This window comes from Henckelia pumila, chromosome 4 (assembly GCF_033568475.1).
Source record: "Henckelia pumila isolate YLH828 chromosome 4, ASM3356847v2, whole genome shotgun sequence".
In the NCBI taxonomy this organism is placed as follows: domain Eukaryota; kingdom Viridiplantae; phylum Streptophyta; class Magnoliopsida; order Lamiales; family Gesneriaceae; genus Henckelia; species Henckelia pumila.
In genome coordinates, this window is record NC_133123.1 from 74,296,728 (window position 1) to 74,319,692 (window position 22,965).

Below are 22,965 nucleotides of genomic sequence, written 5' to 3' on the forward strand. Positions count from 1 at the left end.
ATGCAAATGCTGATGAGAGAACGTCATCTCGTCCACCACCTCATCAAACATTAGAGAGTCAAGTTGTTCCATTCCTTTCTACCACTTCTGATATGCCATCTTTTTTCAATACATATTTTGGAGAAGAGATTCCTGATTCTATTGGCGTACCTCATCACATGCGAACAAGATACTATAATGAGGAGATATGAGAACTATGCGTAAACATGGTTTTCAAGGATAAGAAAGATCTAATTGCATCTGTGAAGGTTTATTCGGTCAGAGTTTCCAGGCATGAGTATCGTGTTGTTGAGAGCACACACATTTTGTGGAAAATACAATGCAAAAATAATTCTCCAACCTTCAGATGTCGTTGGGGTCTTCGAGCTTCTTTCAAAGAAAAAACAGGTTATTGGAAAATAACCAGATATGGTGGGCCTCATACATGTATATCTACAAACGTCGGCATAGACCATCACAACTTGAATAGCGATATGGTTGCAAATACGCTATTGGCCATTGTACGATATGATCCTTCGTAAGAGATCAAATATATAATAGAGAGCGTGAAAGATAAATATGGATATCAAATCTCGTACACGAAGGCGTGGCGGAGTTTGAAACGCGCAGTGAAAATTGTTTATGGAACTTGGGAGAGCTATGTGCAATTGCTACCGAAATATATGCATGCTCTTTGCAAATACAATTTTTGAACAATTGTCGACTAAAAGCATCTCAAAAACAATGAAGAAATAAAAACATTGAACTATTGTTTTTGGGCGTTCAAGCCGTGTATTGATGGATTTCGAAATTGTCGAAAAATCATTAGTGTCGACGATACACATTTGTACACAAGGTACAAACATAAATTGTTGATAGTTGTTACTCTGGATGCGAACAATCAAGTGCTACCGCTGGCTTTCGCAATCGTGGATGAAGAAACATCTGATTCCTGGAAATGGTTTTTGGAGAATGTTGGCTGACATGTCATAAGTGGTGAAAATTATGTGTGCCTAATTTCTAATATGCATAAGGGAATTGTGCGAGCAGTTGAAGATCTACCCTATTTCAAACCTCCACAAGGTGTGCATCGTTTTTGTTTGAGGCACGTGTGCTCTAATTTTAATACGAGGTTCAAAGACGTGCATTTGAAAGATTTATGTTGGGAAGCAGGGAGACAACATCATATTTGTAAATTTGATGCAACAATGGAGGCAATCAAGAACAAAAACATTTTCGCACACAGATATTTGGCTGGAATATCGAAGGAAAAATGGAGTATGACCCATGATGGAGGTTGGCGCCATGGAGTGATGATAACCAACATGTTCGAGTGCTTAAACAATGTATTAAAGGGAGCTCGCAGACTGCCTATATCTGCAATAGTGCATTTGACCCTTCTGAGATGCGTCAAGTACTTCATTGAACGTGTGAAAAAAGATGAACGTATGATTGAGGACAATCAACTGTGGTCGGATTATGCATGTCGAAAATATGAAGAATGGGCGAGAAAATCCAACGAACATCGTGTTGTGAAATATGATGTACGATCGCAAACTGCTCAGGTTGCGACCGGAGGAAGGCCAAGTCGCGGTCAACACATACAAGTGTTGAGAATATCAACTACAGATTGTTCATATGGTAAATGGACAATTTTTGGCATCCCATGTTCTCATGCTATTTTTACCGCGAAATGGCATTCTTTGGATCCCACAACACTTGTGCAGCCATGGTACAATATATCTGAGTACCTCGCCACATATAAAGGAAGATTTGAACCTCTTGCAGATGAACGATATTGGTATCGTCATACATTTAAGTTGCAACATAACCCGATTAGACGTGAAAGAAGAAGAGCTGGTAGGGATACACCGACTCGTTTGAGAAATGAGATGGACAGACCGGTAGCGAGAGAGACAACAACGAAGATCAAACAGGTAGAAAATTTAGAAATTATGATTTGTCGCTTTCATATTTTCTTATTAAATATATTTTTACATTAAATATATATTTTTTATATATATATTGTATTTCAGGAACATCGGATGAAAGTGGCATGCGGATGAGGACAAAAAGTTTACAACAACAAAATGTTTCTAAATAACATATGGATTTGGTAGTTTTGGTTAAATAATGTATAAATTTAAAACATCTATGTATTTTATATTTTTGGTTAGAACGCGTTTATGTATTTTTTTTAATTATTATTAACTATCACATTGCATAAAATAAATAATAACATATTAGTCAATACACGAATATATTAACTCTAAATCAATAAATAGATATATGAATTAAATTCCAAAACAACAAAATAAATCATGATTGTTCATGACAATTACAATTATACAGATGACCACCGATTCCACAAGGAGGTGGTCTACGTCTTCGTTGTCCTCTACGCACTACAGGAACATCAATAATTTCTTCACTCCTCTCTTGTTGCTCATCTGAATAACCAGGAAATATTACAGGTGAAACAACTTTTCTCTCAGGAGCTAGAGTATTACGTTGACCAGGTTGTTGCCAGTTACTATTAAGAAGATCTATAAAATTGTGAATATTTTCCCAACATGGAGTCTGGTAACCGGCATCAACATATGATCCAGATGGTCCTGCACTGTACAACCCAACAAATGGCCCATTATTATACAACCCGCTGGAAGACCCTGCAGTATACAATCCATCGGATTGTTCGGTATTTTCAAATCCACCGGATGGCCCCGTATTGTACGACCCACCAGATGGTCCTGCACCATAAAACCCTCCATGTGGTAGAGGAGGAACAAACCCGAATGATGACTGATGTGAATCAGGAGATGGCATACTAAAATTTTGTGGAATATTATTTTGTCCGCCAACATCTAAATTGGGCGGATATGGCCGGAAACCAAGCCCAGAGACTATAGGCGATATAATGCGTACAGTAATGCGCTCAAACCACGGAAAATAATCATCATCGGTCTGCTGATTAGATCTTCCATGTCGGTCGCCTCGAGAAACATGATTCAAATTGTTATTCCAAGAATTTATAGAATTTTGTTGATACTCCCTCCAATCTGTGTTGCGATGACCGATTCTAATAATGTTGTGTAGGTCATCGTAGTCAACTGAAAGTTGTCTTGGAACAGATTGACGCATTTTGAATTGTCTCATCACTCGGTTTGGACAATGCATCTCCACAATTTCAAAACATATTAGAGGACAAACACATCGCCAGATTCTATTATCGTATGCATCAATGACCACTTTAACATCTGGATTTTTTTTGTTGTAAACTATCCAATTAAACTGCATAATAATAATATAAATCAATATTTTTAAATTAATAAATATAAATTATTTAAATATTGTAAAGTTTTAATAAGCCAAATAACACACCTCGTCATTATTCATACGATCAAAACTATCTCTTATAATTCTAAGAGAGTGTGTTGGTGTATGAGTGTATCGAAACACATTTGACCACCTACAAAAAAATATTATTATAGTTATGAGAAAATAAAGCTATAATTTATATAATGATACTAAGTTTTTAAATATTACCGTGCACCATAAGGAGCAAATAGAATATTTTCATCTTTTGTATTTTGAGGCACAAGAAGAGATAAGTCATTCAGATCAGGGTTAACAAATTTAATTCTGCTCCATGCCCATATCTGTCATTAATAATGAATAATTTCAAAAAATTATTAAAATATGATATGATATTATATCTAAAAAAAATTTATTTTATACCTGAAGGATATATAGAGGTCCACTCCACTTATTGTAGTTTTTTCTATACGTGTGGCATTGCATAACTCACGATATAGGAATGCCAAAACTGAACTTCGATCCCCAACTGTAAGATCTGATGCGATTAATATCCCAGAGTAGTTGCAAAAAAATCAGTCTAACAGATCCTCCTTGATAATCTGGAAGCATGATTCCTCCGATAATCATTAATGCAACACAACGGGTATATTTTACGACATCATCTTATGGACTATTATCATTAATAGGTGCAGCCGTGAATGTTCATATAAAGCGGTCATCGACAAGTGACCACCTTTGAAATATGATGTCAGTGGCGTAAATCCCAACAAATTCAAACATATATGTTGCCACTCTTCAAATTTGAGTGAAACATCTATACCAGTTACTGGCTCACCATCAATAGGCAGACCCCAAATAATGGAAATATCTTGTAAAGTGATGGTTGCTTCACCACATCTAAAATGAAACGTGTGTGTCTCACGTCGTCATTGTTCAACAAGAGAAGTAATCAAATGATTATCATAAATTCGAGACTCACATAACAAAATACCATATATCCCCATGTAATTTAAATATGTTATCACACGACTGTGCAAACCATTTTCATTATATAAATCCCAAATCAAATTATCTGATCATTTGACTCTAAGTATCTTATCAACATTTTCTATAGAAACTGTTGACGAAATATGTGTTGCTTGTAAATATAGAACACTGGGATCTTCTGGCCCTCGATTTGTTGTCATCCTGACAAAATTAGTTACCATAGTTGAACAAAAAATAATCTAACAATATGAAATCACGTGATCTAATAATATTATAATAAAAAAATAGTGATATTTAAATATATATATATATATATATATATAACTTGGTTTTTTTTAAATATTCTATATAAATATTGTTAGGATCGAAATATGTGTAGAGGGGGGGTGAATACACAATTAAAAATTTTGAGGGTACTTCGATCTGATTTGTAAGAATCAGACAGAAGTTTTGTTGCTTAAAACTTTTGATCTGATTGAAAGATCTGAACAAGTCAGGCGGAAGTAATCTTCCTCACAGATTGAATGCTTAATAATACTAATGCAGATGAAATGAAATAAGTGCATTAAAGAGATAGGGTTGTTTCTGGATGTTCGGAGATGAATTCTCCTACGTCACCCCTTCCTCTGTTTTCAGAAGGATTCCACTAGAAAACTTTGACTTATACAATCCCTTTGTACAAATCAAATCCAATCAATCCTTTCATAGGAACTCCTAGCAATACTCTTACTCGAAGCAGAACAACTTTTCTACTTAGAGTTTACAAAGTGAAGCAACAAAGTATGCTTCGGTGGTTTGATCTGGAAAACTGTAGCTTTGATCTGGATCGATTTGAAGTGTTTCTTTGAGCTTGATCTATCTGTAGTGTGTTCTAACTCAGAGTATCGAGACTTTGATCTGATGAAGTGGGTATCTGAGTTAGTGTGTTGAGTGAAGGCTTTTTCGACTTTGATTTTGATTGCTTGTAATTTTTCACTCTTGGTCTCGCATTTTGAATCTTCAAAATGCTTGAGTATTTATAGTCTTCAAAAGTAGTCAGTGAGCCGCCAACAATTTCTGATATTGGGCCGCCAGCATATCTCAATAAATAGCTCACAAATCTTGACTTAAAACGTAGGCCGATCAACGTTCAAAATCTTATTAAATGATTTTGTCGTTTTCTCCAACAATCTCAGCAACGGTTACTTCAGGGTGAGGCTTCGATCTGGTTGATGACTATCTGACCTTGTTTCAATCGATCCGGTGTAATAAGATATATGTCTGTGGAGTTTGATCCGTATCTTGATTTCATCACGGTCCTTTGATCTGGTAACCTTCGTATATTGAAATCTTTAACCTTTAATCATTGACGAGTTCGATTAGTTTATTTACTTGGTTTTGTTTTGACTTTGTTATCACCGAAACTCTAAAGTTTGATCTCCAACAATTTTTCCCTTTTTGGTGATGTCAAAACCAAGTTAATATTCGGATCAAAAATATGATGAAGACGATAGATCGAAAATCTTTTCCAAAAGTTTCTATCATAGATCAAATATTTTAGACAAAATAAATGTCGAAAATTAATTTCTCAGAGGATTCCTTGACTTGATCTGCTTGACTTTGCTTTTCTTCTGATCTGAAAATTTTTACTTTTTTCCCTTGCCTTTGGCTCTTGACGAGGTAACCTCTTCCCCCTTTTTGGCATCACCACCCTCAGATAAAAGGTCGAGAATAACCGTGAGTTGGGTATCAAAGGTGTCATGAATCTGCTTGTTGTGAGCTTCAGTGGAGGCAGTAAGGCTTTCAAGCTTCCCAAGAATATTGATATATTCGTTAATGTGTTGCTTTCGAATGTTCAAGACAGATTCACTGACGTTATTCACCATTGTCAGCACATGTGACTTGAAATCACGAAGCTCAGTAGAAGTTTGCATCTGATTAGCTTGCAATTCACCGATTATAGTAGAGAGCTGAGTGAGTGAATTAGTCAAGTATTGATCTGGTCTGACATCAATCGGATGAGAGGAAGAAGGCTCAGTGGCGTCAGAAGAAGTAGAATCACAAATTTGAAGCAGTGGGGCAGGAGCAGCAGCAGGCTTAACAGCATCATCTTTCAGTAAGGCAGATGACTTATATGGTCGTAAAATAGATATTTCCGAGAGAGTAGTAGATGGAAGATCCAACTTGTCCTGGAACATAATGGTAATTGGTCTGAAGATACTGTGAATAAGATCAGTCCGAACTATCTCAAAGATAGGTGGCAAATCCATGACCAAATGTTCAGATGAGCTATCCTTCTCAGAGATGACAAACAAGTCAAGACACTGTTTCTTTCTAGGAATAAATGGAACAAGAGCTGTATCCAGAGCAAGGTCACAAATTGCTGATTGTTCGTGAATGTGAAAGGGAACATCTTCAGACAAGGATACCTCTTCAGTAAGAGATTTATCTGGATCAAAGATCTTGAGCGATGGTTCCTGTGGAGCATGTTCGGTGGATGAAATGAGATTCTCAACAAGTTGTGCATCAAGAGGAACGGACGCATGTCGCGGTATTTCCATTTCATCTTCATGAGAAAGAGGTGCCTGAGAGCTAGATTGCTCAGTCTATTGTGCATCCAAGAGCTGATCTCCTGAAGAATCTTTAATGTGAGATGTGGTTAATGGCTCTTGAGAAAATAGGACCACATCTGATTGTTCTGCAGGGACAACTTCAATGATCATTGATTCTTTTGGAACAAAAGTATCCTTAGCTGATGAAATGTTTGGATTGATTGGTTTGGCAGAGAGAATAAGTTCATCTATCAGGGATTGTTCATCTGTATCAGACGGAGGAGCCGAAGATGAAGGTTGAACTCTGACTGGTGCTTCTGATGGAAATTCTTGTCTCATAAGTTGAGCATTTGCTGTCATCAGATTATCATCGTTCTCCAGTTGGTTAAATGCGGCGTTCTTATCAAATATATCCAGACTGGTTGGATTGAACTTGGCTCTCTGTGTTCGAATGTGGTTTCAAAGAGTGCTTTCCCGTAGCCTAAGTTGAACAAACTCTCTTCTGTTCAAGGCTCGAGACACAAATTTAGTTTCAGCCCATTCAAGGATTTTATTTTCAAGTGCTGCAATTCTGTTCAGTGTGTTCAATTCCTTGATGTTGGAGAAATGATCCTCAGTCCGATGAAAGACCCATTTGTCAAACAACTTAATTTTTATATCCACATTTTTGATAATGTGTTCAGCAGTCAGATCAATAATCCTTTGAATGTTTGACAGTAGATTTGGTACATCATCAGGCTGTTTTAAGAATCCGGACTGAAGTATAGAAATGTTGAGCTGAGTCACCGGCGGAACAACACTTTCCACCAAGGAGAGGGGAATAGCTGGAACTGGTGCAGGTGGAATAGGCAGTGGAATTCGAGGAGGAAACCTGACTATTCTTCTTCTTTTCTGCGGATGAGGTGTGATAATAACAGCAGGAGTAACTTGATCCGATTCAGAAGTTTCGAACACAGATGAATAGATTAAATCTTTTCTCTTTGTTGTAGTCTTTCTTCTGGGAACTGTTCTCCTACGAGGTGTAGCTTCCTTTGTTGATGTGATGGCCAAGGACTTGGATTCATCCTGGAGCGTTAAGTCTTCAATATCATCCGAGTGAGATGAACCACGCTTGAAAATAATCAGCTGCTTATCTTTGTATACATTTATGGCTCTTTCATTTAAAGTCTTGTGCGGATGAAGTGCAGATGAGGGTCCCAGATGGACATTCAGATCATTCAAGATATCTCCGATCTGAACTGCAAATCCTTGAGATTGTTCTGTAGGTGCAGTTATCATAGCAGATGGAACATTGAACAGAACAACTGACCAATTTATGATAATACCAGCAGAGATAGCAACCATAACATCAAATTTTCAGAAGTAATTGCATCGAAAGAACCTGCTTTGGCCAGAAGAGATTTGGCCACAATATCGTGTAGAATCCTGAATTCCATCTTCAATTCCTTCTTCTTGCAAGGAATGCGGACTGGTTTGTTTGTCAAGGAGTACATGCTCTTCATCTGCTTCTTTGTTTCAACAGAGATTGTTGAAAAATCAGTGATTCCATGTCTTGGAAAATCGAATGAAGAAGTGAAGAGGGTAGATGTAATGCAGACAGATTCTCCACCAAGAGTTGCAGAGATGGAGTCCTCTTCAAATTTGGCCGTCTGGAAGAACTTGGGTAGGGCTTGCTTGTAAAGCAATTTCCCGCCTTCGAGAAATTTCCGCAGCCCAGATGTTTCAATTGTTCTGAACATATCCACCATTCCTTGATCTGTTAGATCGAATATGGTGTGAAAATCGATGAGAAGGACGTTTTGGGTAATGAGTGTCATCTTGTTCCTGTAAAATCGAAAAATAAATGCGAGTAATCTGTTCTTTGCAAAGAAGGAGTAGATTAGGGCTCAGAGAATGCGAAGTGTTTGAAGAGGCAATTTTTTCGATAAGTTTTAAGAAACTAAGCACGTGTCAGATGACGTAATCATTAATTCAAATTCAAAAAGAAATGCGGTGGAGATTTTTGTGCACGCGGTAAAAAAATAATAATATTTTAATAATTTATCGAGAATAGGGGTACAAACGAACCGAATCGAGCCGAATAATGGTAAAATTTTAAGGTTCGAATTCGGCTCGATAAGAGTATATTCGAGTTCGAGCTCGATTCGAAGTTTGATAATTTTAAATATTTTGGCTCGAGTTCGGCTCGAAATGAAGTTCGAGTTCGAGTTTGGTTCGAAATATTCGAACCTATTCGTGAACTATTCGGATATTATGGTTCGAAAGCTCAAAATGTATATATATTATTATATAATTATATTATATTAATTAAATATTAAGGCTCGCGAACTATTCGCGAACTATCGAACAGAGTAATTTCGGCTCGAGCTCGGCTCGAAAAAAAGTTCGAACATGTTCGAATTCGGCTCGAGTTCGATAAGCTCGAATACGAATCAAATATTTATCGAGCGGGCTCGTAAAGCTCACAAACACTTTCGGTTCGTTTGCACCCCTAATCGAGAATCCTAAGCGACAGAAATCCCTTATAAAAAAACCACTCGGATGTAACTTCCGAGTATCCTATTTCATAATCAAACCATAAAATCAGATAAAGAAAATGAGTTCTCATCTGTCTGTCGAGGAGTTCAAGGAAGAACTTCAGGAATTCATCCTGAAGTGGGTGATGCGTCTCTGGTTCAAAGTGGAAGAAATTCGGATGTATCAGCATGCGCCGTTTCCTCCACGCAAGCATGAGGATGTTTGCGAGCTTGAGGATCGCAAGGACAAGTACATGGAGTTGCTGGGTGCCATAAGCGTTGAGGAGATCCTCACGAATCAGGGTGTTTCCTTTCTGATGTACAGGAAGGAAGTGAAGGTCCTCACTCTTCTGATCAATTCGGGTGAGTTCAATGGGAGGCGCTTTGATCCGGTCGTGCTGGAGTGGTTGAACGTGTGGCGTCTGGATGCTGATGTGAGAAAGAGGGTGTAGTAACCCGTATCCAAAATTAACGATTAATGCGTAATTAATCATGTAATCATGTTTAGGTTAAGTAGTACATTATTAAGGAAATTTCAAATGGGTTAACGGAGTTCAGAAATGGATTCAGGACACTCAAAAATGATGGGTAAGGTTCGGAAGGTTCGGATGATCCGAACTAGAGTTCGGAGGACCCGAACATGGACGGAGCCAGGCTTTGGAGGCTCTGAAGACTTCGGACCATCCGAAGTGAGTTCGGACGACCCGAACCCATGTGGCCAGCTGTCCCAAAATATTATGTCATTGGTGACGTCATCCGGATAGAGTTCGGACGATCCGAAAGTGCAAAACGAAGGCTCCGATCTGTAGTCCCGGACAGGTGTATGGTTGCATGTGTGAGTGTTGACACGTGGCAGGCTTCAGACGGCCCGAAGAAGAGATCGGAGGATCCGATCGTGTTCGAACGATCAGAAGACTAGTTCAGACAATCCGAACGTGTTCTATAAATATGAGGTCCGAGATCCTCATTCGTGCAAATTCCAAAATCCTCTCCTTCGCCCACGTGGCTCTATTTTAGGGCTTTGGGTACTCTTATTTTAGAGTCGGAGTAGGGAATATATTCTAGCATAGTCAGACAGTGTCTAACATAGTAGCGGAGCAGTGCTCATGTAGTGGAGCTGTGCTCGAGGCTGTGGAGCTGCAGCAGGGGTGTGCCCCTAGTTGCAGGATAGTCTCCATCAGAGGGCTGACGACGGACGCAGGTATAGCTATGGTCTCTTTAAATTATTTAGGATTATGCAATAGCTTAGTTAAGGCTTTTAGAGCTTAATTAATGATGCATGGGTAATTGTATTGTAGAGCTGATGATAGGCTTGGAACCTAGAATGGGACTGCTAGGACTGCCTGTAATAAGGTACGTAAGTACTGACTAAGATAGCCAGTGGGTTTTGCATGCTTATATGTTGCATTTGTGTATCATATTATTATGCAGCATGTGCATATCATATTGTGTCTGTCCATCTTTTGAGATGAGCCATGTAGGGTTGCTCAGCCCTGTTTGGACGGTTGATGTCTAGTGCTTTGCTAGGGGCTGGTATTAGCATCTAGAGGACACGGTCCACGTCCGTTAGGAATGTGCAGTGTACGCAGGGTTTGCTCCCCGGGTTGTACCACTCATGTCCTACGCGCCATTACTGAGCAGTTGTATACAGTTATCCCAGATATGGATACCCTGTCATTTGCATGCATCATATTTGTATGTTTTACCCGTGCTTTCATATTGAGTTTAGAGCTCACGTCCAGTCTTTTATGTGTATCTGGACACCCCATTCGACGGGGCAGGTGTAGGTGCAGGATCGAGCACCAGGAGCTTGGAGTAGTCAGTGACAAGTGTAGACAGCAAGATTAGCTGTAGGTTTTGCCTTTAGGCTTATTTATTCGATTGGGTTGTATAATCGAATTTGTTTAACCGGTTGTATTCTGCCGGTATGCTTTTATTTAAGACTTTCGCAGCGATTTATTTTAATGCATGCTTAATTATGCTCTTAACTCTGATTAGGTAGTAGATCCGGGTTGGGTCGCTACATTTATTGGTATCAGAGCGCATGCATGCAAGAGACTTGGGATATAGTAATGAGACTTTGGGTTATCCTTCTAGGATTGATGAGACCTTGGAAGAGGTGATGATGCGGCGATTAGTTTGCCCAGAGACTATCATCATCGACAGGAACTCTGAAGATTTGGCTTATGGGATACCAGCAAGTGCGGACAGGAGAAATGGATCGTGTCCGAGCGTTCGAGATTTCTACTCATGTGGATCCTAGCTTTGGATCGAGTACCGGATGCCAGAGGCAGTGGCAGAGGATTGGTGGGGACTTACTTGATGCTTGCATCTGTACAGTCATTACCATGATGACACTACTCTGAAGATTCTCCAGTCTTAGTTGGAGAGATTGTCAGATAGACCTTTACCAGGGAATGCCTCGATTGCCTAAGGCATGACAGGTTTCGAGCGTAAGGTCATTAAACTCATGCAGAACATAGTTTTGCCAGTATGCTTGTATCGATGCGTTCGGTAGGCAAATGGAAAACTTCACGTTCAAAAGCATGATTTGGTTACAAGAAGAAAGCTGATGGTAGATTGTGAGCAGAAGAGGTCGACTGATAGGCACTGACGCAGAGCATAGCTGGTTAGCGAGCTCGAGTTATTTCTCTGGAAGTCTTGGCAGGACGAGATACCGAGAGGATTGGTCGGGAGTATTCTTGCATCGATGCGTGTGTCGATTAGAAGCTTCATGCTCAAGAAACGAAGACTAGTACGATGATTTAAATATTGTATTGATGTAATTTGTAAAAGGTATTTCAGTTGTAATGAATCATCATAGTTTGGTTGTATCATTTCAAGTTCGATTCTACATTTCATTGTATTTTGAATACTGTATGTATTACATGAGATTGTAATAAAAAGAATTGTACATAACTTGAAATAAGTGATACATGTACTATTTATCCAGCAATTCGTGAATGATTGCATGATTGTGCGGAAGTTTGGCTTGGTTTTAGTTGATTAGTGTTCAACTATTGCAGCTCATGGGATTTGAGTGGGCCAACTGTGACTGTTTGACTTGTGGTTAATCTAGGCATTTTCCTAGGATTGACCTAGTTAGTCAGTAGACTAAGATAGTGCCAGCAATGAGTGGACTCATCTAGAGGCATTAAGATTATTGTTCGGTTTAGAACATTGGGCTTTGTTCTAGGTTGTTTTCTTAGAACAGTAAGCTGTCTGACCTTCGTTAGGTTGAGACTTGTGATGATGGATTTTCATCGAGATGTCAGGCCCAGTATATGCCGAGAGTTGTGGGCTATGACCATGACTAGACGTGATGGAGCGCGACCCTATGTCAGTGTTATTCTGAGAGTCCTTGTACTTCAGAGGGTACCTGGGAGCCTTCGTGCTTCAGGAGATGGCGGTGGGAAGGCTACTCAGTCTAGGGATTTCGTGACAGTCACGACGAGGTATGACCTTGGATTAGATATCAGGTTTGATATCGATGGTTCGATATCGTCTGGTGTGCCTGAGATATAGTTTGAGTATTCTGTTGTGAAAACCAGTCTTGAAGGATTTCCTTGGCAAGTGTGTACTCTGAGCAGATAGGTTTTAACCTTTGAGTTACTGCTAGATGTGTGGATCTAGTAGGTGGACGAGTTTCTACCAGCGATGACTAGGGTTTGTCATCAGAGTTGTGGTTAGAGTTTCCCTGTGATAGGAATCATTCAAGATACTGGATGGGATGTTGTTTCGAGACTTCGACTCGAATACGAGGACTACTCTATGATGATTGACTTCATCTGTAATAGGATTATGTCAGACGCTAAGGATTGTATAAGACTAATTGAGGCGTGAGGGAAGCATGATTTATGCTAGTGTACACTTGGTCGTGATTCCAGGTGGGTTATCGTGGTAGGCTACCTCAGTCTTAAATTGTTGTACAGTCTTAGCAATGGATATGATCAGGAGCGTGTCTGAAGATTGTAAGAATCTTGGAGATTCGTTAGTTATGATTCTGAATTTGACGAATCGTGATATTCATCCTGGATGAACGAAGCAAGGATAGTTAGTGCAGTGTTTGCGCTAAGTACTGTCTGATATTTTCAGAGATTGAGCGTAGGATTTTCCATGGGATGGAAATGGGCTTAGTTTATCTTGACGTTTGCCTTGGGTGAACAAGACAACGATTGGTAGTGCTAAGGTGGCACGGGATTTGTGTTAATGACTACTAGTGGCTATTGGCTAACTCTGTCGGAGTTAGGTTAATTAAGTTCAGTGTACGAGGCAGCTGTCAGTAGTAAGGCACGAGATTGTGTCGATAGGCTACTAATAGCTATTGTATGGATTATCAATTATGGGTGTGTTGAAACCAGAGCGAACTGAGTATTCCAAGTGTTTGGAAATAGTTCTTCGTGCAGCTGAGTCATGGTTATTGATTGAGCCACGTATGTTTAGATGATCAGTGGTTGTTTGATCGGACAAGTGCGAGCATCAGTAGTTCGACGAGATCGATAGGGTAAATCCAATCAGTGATGATTTGAATATAGCAATCGAGAAATACTTGGGATAGTATTTTGTCGCTTAGTGCTTAGGAGATGAGTACTGGGTACAGTCTCAGAGCATTCGGAAATTTGGATGATTTAGAGTCTTTAGGTTTGCTAGAGACGAATATACCGGAAGATTTCAATTGACTTGTATGGTCAAGTTAGGTGTTAACTTGACAGGAGAAACAAGCAAGTAAATTGGTAGTTCCCAGGACAGTGTTCTTGTGATGATATCTTAGTATACCGTTGTGTTTGAGATCCAATGAGAATTGTGTACTCGTATGGACATCAGTTGCCAGATCGGGTAGTGTGACATTAGCCGGGATCTAGTGCCACTAATCTTTCAGCGAGTGATGTGCGATATCTCTGAAGTGACTGAGATAGTCAAGGATCGACTTAGTAGCCAACGAGGTTTGCCTTTGCAATCAAAGATTTCACAAGATCATGACTGATCGAATTTGTTCTTTCGAGTCAGTGAGTCACATCCATGCAGACTGTTTTTCAAAGATATTGTGTTTTAGCAATGAACGACAATCAGATACGTTTTGTGTGACAAGTTACTTCGAGCATAAGTGTTTTCCCGGAGTGACTAGGGAATAGATGAATTAGTCTTTTCAGCGCTAAGGCTGATGTCTTCAGCAAAAAGGAATGATTTGACTCTGGAGGATCCGTTGGGATTTAGTTTTCAGAATCTTTATGTTCAACCTTGGGAAGTTGGGACGAGCGATGATGGTATCACCAGAGCCTCCGAGTTGAGTTATATCAGGCGCATGTAATTGTCGAATTTCGAGACGAAACAGGAAGCGTTTCCATATGTCTGTGTACTGTGGAATGTCCCAGTCAAGCAGATTGGTAGGAGCTTGCCTTAGTCTTGATGTGTGCACAGTGATTGCAAGTATGTTTAACAATCAGGAGGATGTCTATCGATTGAATTCGTGGGTGAATAACCTATGTTCGAGATGATGTAGATCATTAGAGGTGTGATTACTTCTATTGCAATGTATGTGTGACTTCGCAGGCCGATGGTTAGAAGATGACTTAGTGTCATTATCGGTGAGCGATAATAGTTTTCATCAGGGCACAGTGTTGAGTTATACTAAGAAACATGAACTGTGATTGGTACTAGATTGGATGGTCTGAGTTTCCAGTAATTGCTTGGGAAGCTCGTTCGCTTCGGTGGAGCATGGGATGGATGACCAGTTTGAAATTATGTTAAACAGTTATGTTGGAGTATAGCTTTGGGTCAACAAGATTCTCTTGAGAAGAAATTCGGGAATTGTTGTGTCAGCACAGTGTTGGGATTGGTGTTTCCTGACTAAGAGGTGTTGAGCACGGAGAACTTTTAGAACCATTAGATGGTTAGGTTCAATTAGTGATTCGACGGATGCAGTAAACCAGTCGGACTTTGACTTGTTCTTCATTAGTCTAAGACTTTTCCTTAGGACGATGATCTCGATCAAGTGGGTGTTGGTATCTTTTGTAATCAGAGAGATCGTGGTCAGTATGGAAGACGTATCAGTGTTGTGATACATTAGTGCCAAGGAAGTTTGAATGTCAACCAGCAGCGCAGTAATCTTCAGTTGGGAGGATGTTAATGCGGTTCAGCATTAATGGAGCTTGCAAGGAATTTGACAAGAGTCAGAGTTTTTCGGAAGCTATTTTGACCAGACACTCAGGCAAGTGTTTTTAATACGTTCTCGAGATTATACCCTAGATTTCGAGGACGAAATATTTTAAGGAGGGGAGAATGTAGTAACCCGTATCCGAAATTAACGATTAATGCGTAATTAATCGTGTAATCATGTTTAGGTTATGTAAAACATGATTAAGGAAATTTCAAATGGGTTAACGGAGTTCAGAAATGGATTCAGGACACTCAAAAATGGTGGGTAAGGTTCGGAAGGTTCGGACGATCCGAACTAGAGTTCGGAGGATCCGAACATGGACGGAGCCAGGCTTCGGAGGCTCTGAAGACTTCGGACGATCCAAAGTGAGTTCGGACGACCCAAACCCATGCGGCCAGCTGTCCCAAAATATTATGTCATTGGTGACGTCATTCGGATAGAGTTCGGACAATCCGAAGGTGCAGAACGGAGGCTCCGATCTGTAGTCCCGGACAGGTGTATGGTTGCATGTGTGAGTGTTGACACGTGGCAGGCTTCGGACGGCCCGAAGAAGAGATCGGAGGATCCGATCGGGTTCGGACGATCCGAATACTAGTTCGGACGATCCGAACGTGTTCTATAAATATGAGGTCCGAGCTCCTCATTCGTGCAAATTCCGAAATCCTCTCCTTCGCCCACATGGCTCTATTTTAGGGCTTTGGGTACTCTTATTTTAGAGTTGGAGTAGGGAATATATTCTAGCATAGTCAGACAGTGTCTGACATAGTAGCGGAGCAGTGCTCGTGTAGTGGAGCCATGCTCGAGGCTGTGGAGCTGCAGCAGGGGTGTGCCCCTAGTTGCAGGATAGTCTCCATCAGAGGGCTGAAGACGGACGCAGGTATAGCTATGGTCTCCTTAAATTATTTAGGAGTATGCAATAGCTTAGTTAAGGCTTTTAGAGCTTAATTAATGATGCATGGGTAATTGCATTGTAGAGCTGATGATAGGCTTGGAACCTAGAGTGAGACTGCTAGGACTGCCTGCAATAATGTACGTAAGTACTGACTGAGATAGCCAGCGGGTTTTGCATGCTTATATGTTGCATTTGTGTGTCATATTATTATGCTGCATGTGCATATCATATTGTGTCTCTCCATCTTTTGAGATGAGCCATGTAGGATCGCTCAGTCTTGTTTGGACGGTTGATGTCTAGTGCTTTGCTAGGGGCTGGTATTAGCATATAGGGGACACGGTCCACATCTGTTAGGAATGAGCAGTGTACGCAGGGTTTGCTCCCCGGGTTGTACCACTCATGTCCTAGGCGCCATTACTGAGCAGTTGTATATAGTAACCCAGATATGGATACCCTGTCATTTGCATGCATCATATTTGTATGTTTTACCCGTGCTTTTGTATTGAGCTTAGAGCTCACGTCCAGTATTTTCTGTGTATCTGGACACCCCATTCGACGGGATAGGTGTAGGTGCAGGATCGAGCACCAGGAGCTTGGAGTAGCCAGTGACCAGTGTAGACAGCAAGATTAGCTGTAGGTTTTGCCTTTAGGCTTATTCATTCGATTGGATTGTATAATCGAATTTGTTTAACCGGTTGTATTCTGCCGGTCTGCTTTTATTTAAGACTTCCACAGCGATTTATTTTAATGTATGCTTAATTATGCTCTTAACTCTGATTAGGTAGTGGATCCGGGTTGGGTCGCTACAGAGGGTCTGGGGGCCAATGAGGAAAAATCTAGAAGATTAAGTTAGTATTATGAATGTAATGTAACACCTTTGTATTCTGCAATGAAGTATTATTAGTATCTCATATTTTTGTGTTTTGTGTGTGCAATTGAAACTTGTTAAAGTGAACACAATACTTAAGGAATCGTAACCAGTATCGAACTTAAGAAAAAGCAAAAACAAACTATCCAGATGAAAGTTTAGATAAACGTTTCATCTTTAGTCGGATGAAAGATTATTTCCGAAGAATAATAAAATCAAGATTTTTTTTAAAAGCATGGTCAGAAAGTAATGATTCAAACAGGATTCTATCTGAAAGCAAATATGCATAGAATATCGTGACAAACAATGATTGGACATTTAAAGAGACTGATGCGGCTGATGTCCTGTCATCTATTGATCTGTCCCTATAATAAGCAAAGTTACAAGACACTAACAACATATAGTTTAAAACAGTAAGAGTAAATGGCAAGTGAGAATAATAACACCGTTGTTCCATCTGTTGGACAAGAGTATGAGATCCGGAAGGATTTATACAGGAGGATGGTGTTTGAGCAAGAAATGAGAATGTGGCATTTCCTTGATTCCCTTCGCTGTCCTCGTCGTCCCAATCTTCTTCCGTTGACTCCTGCAATGCGTCGTCGAAATTGTGCTAGGATGCAGTGGTGTAAATTCATGTTGGGTACTCAAAATACTAGAGATGTCTTGAAGTCTTCTGGAGTTCGGCTTGTCATTCTCCTCACAGAGCGAGATGAAATGCAGAACATTTGCTTTGAGGATGACGTCTGCAATGGTCAAGGCTCCCTAAGTGCTTGGATGATCAACTGGAGCCGAGAGATGCGTAGTAGAATAAATATTGCTCGAGTAGCTTATGAGGCAAATGAGTGAAATGTAATAAGTTTTATGTTTTTCATCTGTTAAATGTACTGGAACGAGCAGATATAAGAATTAAGCAGATATTCCCCCTAAACATGTACTTAATTTAATCAATATCAATTAAACCAAGAACATTTTGAAAATAATAAAACTTAGCGTCGGGTAATGGTTTGGTGAAAATATCGGCAACTTGCAAATCAGTTGAAACATGTTCCAGACGAACATCTTTCTTTTTAACAGGATCTCGGATGAAATGGTGACGTATATCAATGTGCTTTGTTCTGGAATGTAGAACCGGATTGTATGTGATAGCAATTGCACTTGTATTATCACAAAAGATTGGTGATTCAGATGAATCAAAACCGTAATCTCTGAGTTGCTGTTGAATCCAGAGCAATTATGCACAACAACTTCCAGCGGCTAAGTATTCTGATTCCGCTGTAGATGTAGCAATAGATGTTTGTTTCTTACCGAACCAAGAAATAAGCATGTCACCAAGAAATTGACAAGTTCCACTTGTGCTCTTACGATCAATTCTGCAACCTGCATAATCTGCATCTGAGTAACCAATTAGATTAAAACTATAATCTTTTGGATACCATAATCCAACATTCTGAGTTCCCTTAAGATATTTTAGGATTTGCGGCAATATAGTGAGATTGCTTCGGATCAGATTGAAATCTTGCACATAGACCGACTGAGAACATTATATCTGGTCTGCTTGCTGTTAGATAAAGTAAAGATCCTATAAGTCCTCTGAATATAGTTTGATCTACTGAAGGCCCAGCTTCATCTTTGTCCAGTTTGATTGAAGCACTCATTGGGGTACTAGCAGCAGAGCAATTCTCCATTCCAAATTTCTTCAGAAGTTCTTTTGTGTATTTGACCTGGTTAATGAATATTCCATTTTCCATCTGTCTGACTTGCAATCCCAGAAAGAATGTTAGTTCTCCCATCATACTCATCTCGAATTTGTCCTGCATCATCTTAGAAAACTTTTTGCATAATTTGGGGTTAGATGACCCAAATATGATATCATCAACATATATTTGTACTAATAAAGTATGATTGTCTTTGACAAACTTAAAAAGAGTTTTATCTACAGAGCCAATAGTAAAACCATGATCATTAAAAAAAAGTGAAAGAGTATCATACCAAGCTCGTGGAGCTTGTTTTAACCCATAAAGAGCTTTATCCAGTTTGAATACATGATCTGGATAAGTTTGACTTTCGAATCCTGGGGGTTGTTCTACAAACACTTCTTCTTGGAGAAGACCATTGAGAAATGCACTTTTAACATCCATCTGGAATACCTTAAAATCCTTGAAAGCAGCATAAGCAAGAAAAATTCGAATAGCTTCAAGTCTAGCTACAGGAGTAAAGGTTTCATCAAAATCAATGCCCTCTTCTTGTTTGTAACCATGTGCTACTAATCGAGCCTTATTTCTTACTACATTACCACTTTCATTGAGTTTATTTTTAAATACCCATCTAGTTTCTATTATAGATTTATCTGAAGGTATAGGAACTAAATGCCAGACAGAATTTCTTTCGAATTGATTCAATTCATCTTGCATGACTTCTATCCAATTACTGTCAAGAAGAGCTTCTTCTACTTTCTTAGGTTCTATATGAGAAATAAAAGCAGCATGCATTAACTCATTAATCATCTGACCTCTGGTTCTCAAAGGTGCATATGGATTACCTATTACCAAGTTTGGTGGATGAGTCTTGGACCATCTGTAATTTGGACCAAGTTGATCTGTGTTCCCTTGTTGATCTTGATCATTGTGATGTTCTGTGTTTGTTGGAATCTCATTGTTAATTGGTGGTTCTTCTGGTATCTGTTCTTCAATTTGAACTGGTTCAAAAGGAATTATGATCTGAATCTCTTCTTCATCTTCTGAGTCAAGCTTTGCATCTTCTATTATGTTACTGAGATCATTTAGGCTTGAAGATTCATTAGTAACAGATGCTTCATCAAAAACAACGTGTACTGATTCTTCAACTATTAGAGATTTAATATTAAATACTCTATAAGCTTTACTAACAGATGAGTATCCAAGAAACAACCAGCATCTGATCTGACATCGAGTGCAGTCAGATGAGTCTTACCATTGTTGTGAATGAAACATTTGCAACCAAATACCTTGAAGTATGATATCACTGGAACTTTACCATACCAGATCTCATAAGGTGTTTTTTCGACTTTTTTATTAATCATTGATCTTTTCTGAGTATGACAAGCTGTTTTTACAGCTTCTGCCCAAAACTTTTGTGAAATACCTGAATCAGCAATCATTGTTCTGGAAGCTTCCTTTAGAGTTCTATTTCTCCTTTCTGCAACACCATTTTGTTGTGGCGTTCTAGCTGCAGAGTACTCATGCTTGATTCCATGATTTTCAAGATAAGTAGATAGAGTTTGATTTCTAAACTCGGTACCTCTGTCACTTCTAATTTTATCAATCGTTTGTGATTTCTCATGTTGAAGTCTTAAAAGAAGTTTAATCAATTGGGTGGCAGTTTGATCTTTAGATTTTAAAAATATCACCCCAAGTAAATTTTGAGAAATCATCAACAATAACCAGGGTGTATTTCATTCCCCCTAAGCTCATTACTGGAATAGGACCAAAAAGATCCATGTGCAATAGTTCTAAGCTTTTGGAAGATGATTTACATCCTTTGTTTTTAAAAGTTGATCTGATCTGCTTACCTAGTTGGCATGCAGAACAAATTTTATCTTTTGAGAACTCGATTTTAGGCAGACCTGTAACCAATTCATGTTTACTCAGATTGGCTAAAGCTTTGAAATTCAAGTGATTTAGTCTTTTGTGTCATAACCAATGTTGGTTCATCTTTGATGCTATCAGGCAGACTGAATTATTTGGTTGATCCGACCAATTAACTTTATAAGTGTTTCCATTTCTTTCTCCTGTCATAATGATTAGTTCAGATTGATCTTTTACAGTGCAGGTGTGCTTTTGAAATTCCACACAATAATCATAGTCACACAATTGACTAATACTAATCAGATTATACTTTAAATTTTCTACGAGTAATACATATTTAATGTGGATATTTCAATGAATAAGATTACCTTTACCCATGGTTGTACCTTTAGAATTATCGCCAAAGGTAATCTTAGGTCCTGGTCCTGGTGTATATTCAAATAGCATTCTTCTGTCTCCTGTCATATGCCTTGAGATCCACTATCCAGGTACCAGACTATTTGCTTGATCAATTCGCCATTTTTTTCCTACAAAAATAAAATAAAATAACTTTGGTCCCCATTCCTACTTGGGTCCACGCTGGATTAATCCCTTTGGAATCCATACTTGGATTATCCTTACAGTCTTTCCATGATGTTGTCCTTTGGGAATTATAAATTTATCTGATGATTTTTGTGCATTGTGTTGTGTGTGCCAAGTGTTGTGATCAGATCGATTATTACTATTTGACTTCCAATACTTTCTATAAGAGCTGTTAGAATGTGTTTTATGTTGAGTTGGTGAAGTTCTTTGTCTTTCAGAACCATTTCTAGACCAATTTGATCTAGGTCTAGTCCATCCTGACTTAGATCTGTCTGGCTCAACATATCCCAGCCCTCTGTGTAAGAGTTTGCTCTGATGAGGTATTGAATATGTCATAGGAATCTCTGGTTCATATATCGTGTTGGATCTCACAAACTTCAGATAATTGGAGCTGTTATTTTCCAGACACGATTGAGTGGTTGAAGTAGATGAACTTCCTTCATTTGTGTTGTAGCCTAAACCGGATTTATCACCAGCTTGCTCATTTCTATAAGTTTATCTAAGGATATCGATGTTTTATTCCAATAGTTTACTAGATCTGTTAATCTCTGATTTTTAGATAAAGTTTCTTGCAGCTTACTTATCATATCATTGTTCTCAGCCATTAACAAATTTATCTGAGCCTTTAGACTGTCTAATCCAGTATACTCATTTGAGTTACTTTGATATGACTTATCTGTTGTGCCCTTTCCATTTGTTCTGACTTCATCGAACTTGTGAGATAGTGTGCGATATTCAATAACCATCTCATTTAATGCATTAATAAGATCTTCCTTACTAAATTCATCAGAAGTAAAGTCAAGTACCTCTCCATCGTCTGGAATGTCAGAGTTATTAGCCATAAGGCATTTGACAGCTTCTTCTTCACTTTCACTTGACGATGTCTCTGAGTCAGATGAAGTGGAGTCTGATTCTGCCCATTTGCTATTGCTTTCATCTGCTAACAGAGCTTTTTGTTCTTTCTTTCTGCTAAATCTCTTTCTTTCTTCCCTTGAGTTCTTTTTGTATAATGTTCTCTTTTCATCCTTCTTAGGTTTGGTACAATCGGCTATAAAGTGTCCTTCTTTTCCACAGTTGTAACAAGCTCGATTTTCTTCAGCTGGTTCTTTTGATTTGAAGTTTGATCTGTTTGATCTTTGGAAGTTATTGTGATTCTTCCTCATGAATCTTCCAAACTTTTTGACAAATAGTGACATTGCATCGCTACTGATTTGTTCTGCAGTCTTGGTTACTGGAGTTTCATCTGCTGCAGTGAGAGCTTTGGTAACTTGTGAGGTTGATGTGTCTTCCTCAGTTCGAACTCCCAGATCGAATTCATAAGCTTTAAGATCTGCAAATAGATCATGTAGTTCGATCTTATTGAGATCTTTGGATTCCCTCATAGCGACTGTCTTTACATCCCATTCTTGTGGTAGAGCTCTCATGACTTTGAGTGCTACTTCACGATTGATGTAACCCTTTCCAAGTGCATTCAGCTCGATCATGATACTACTGAATCTTTCGTCAAATTCATTCATCGTTTCTCCTGGTTTCATCTTGATATTGTCAAACTTTTGAATGGCCACCATGAGT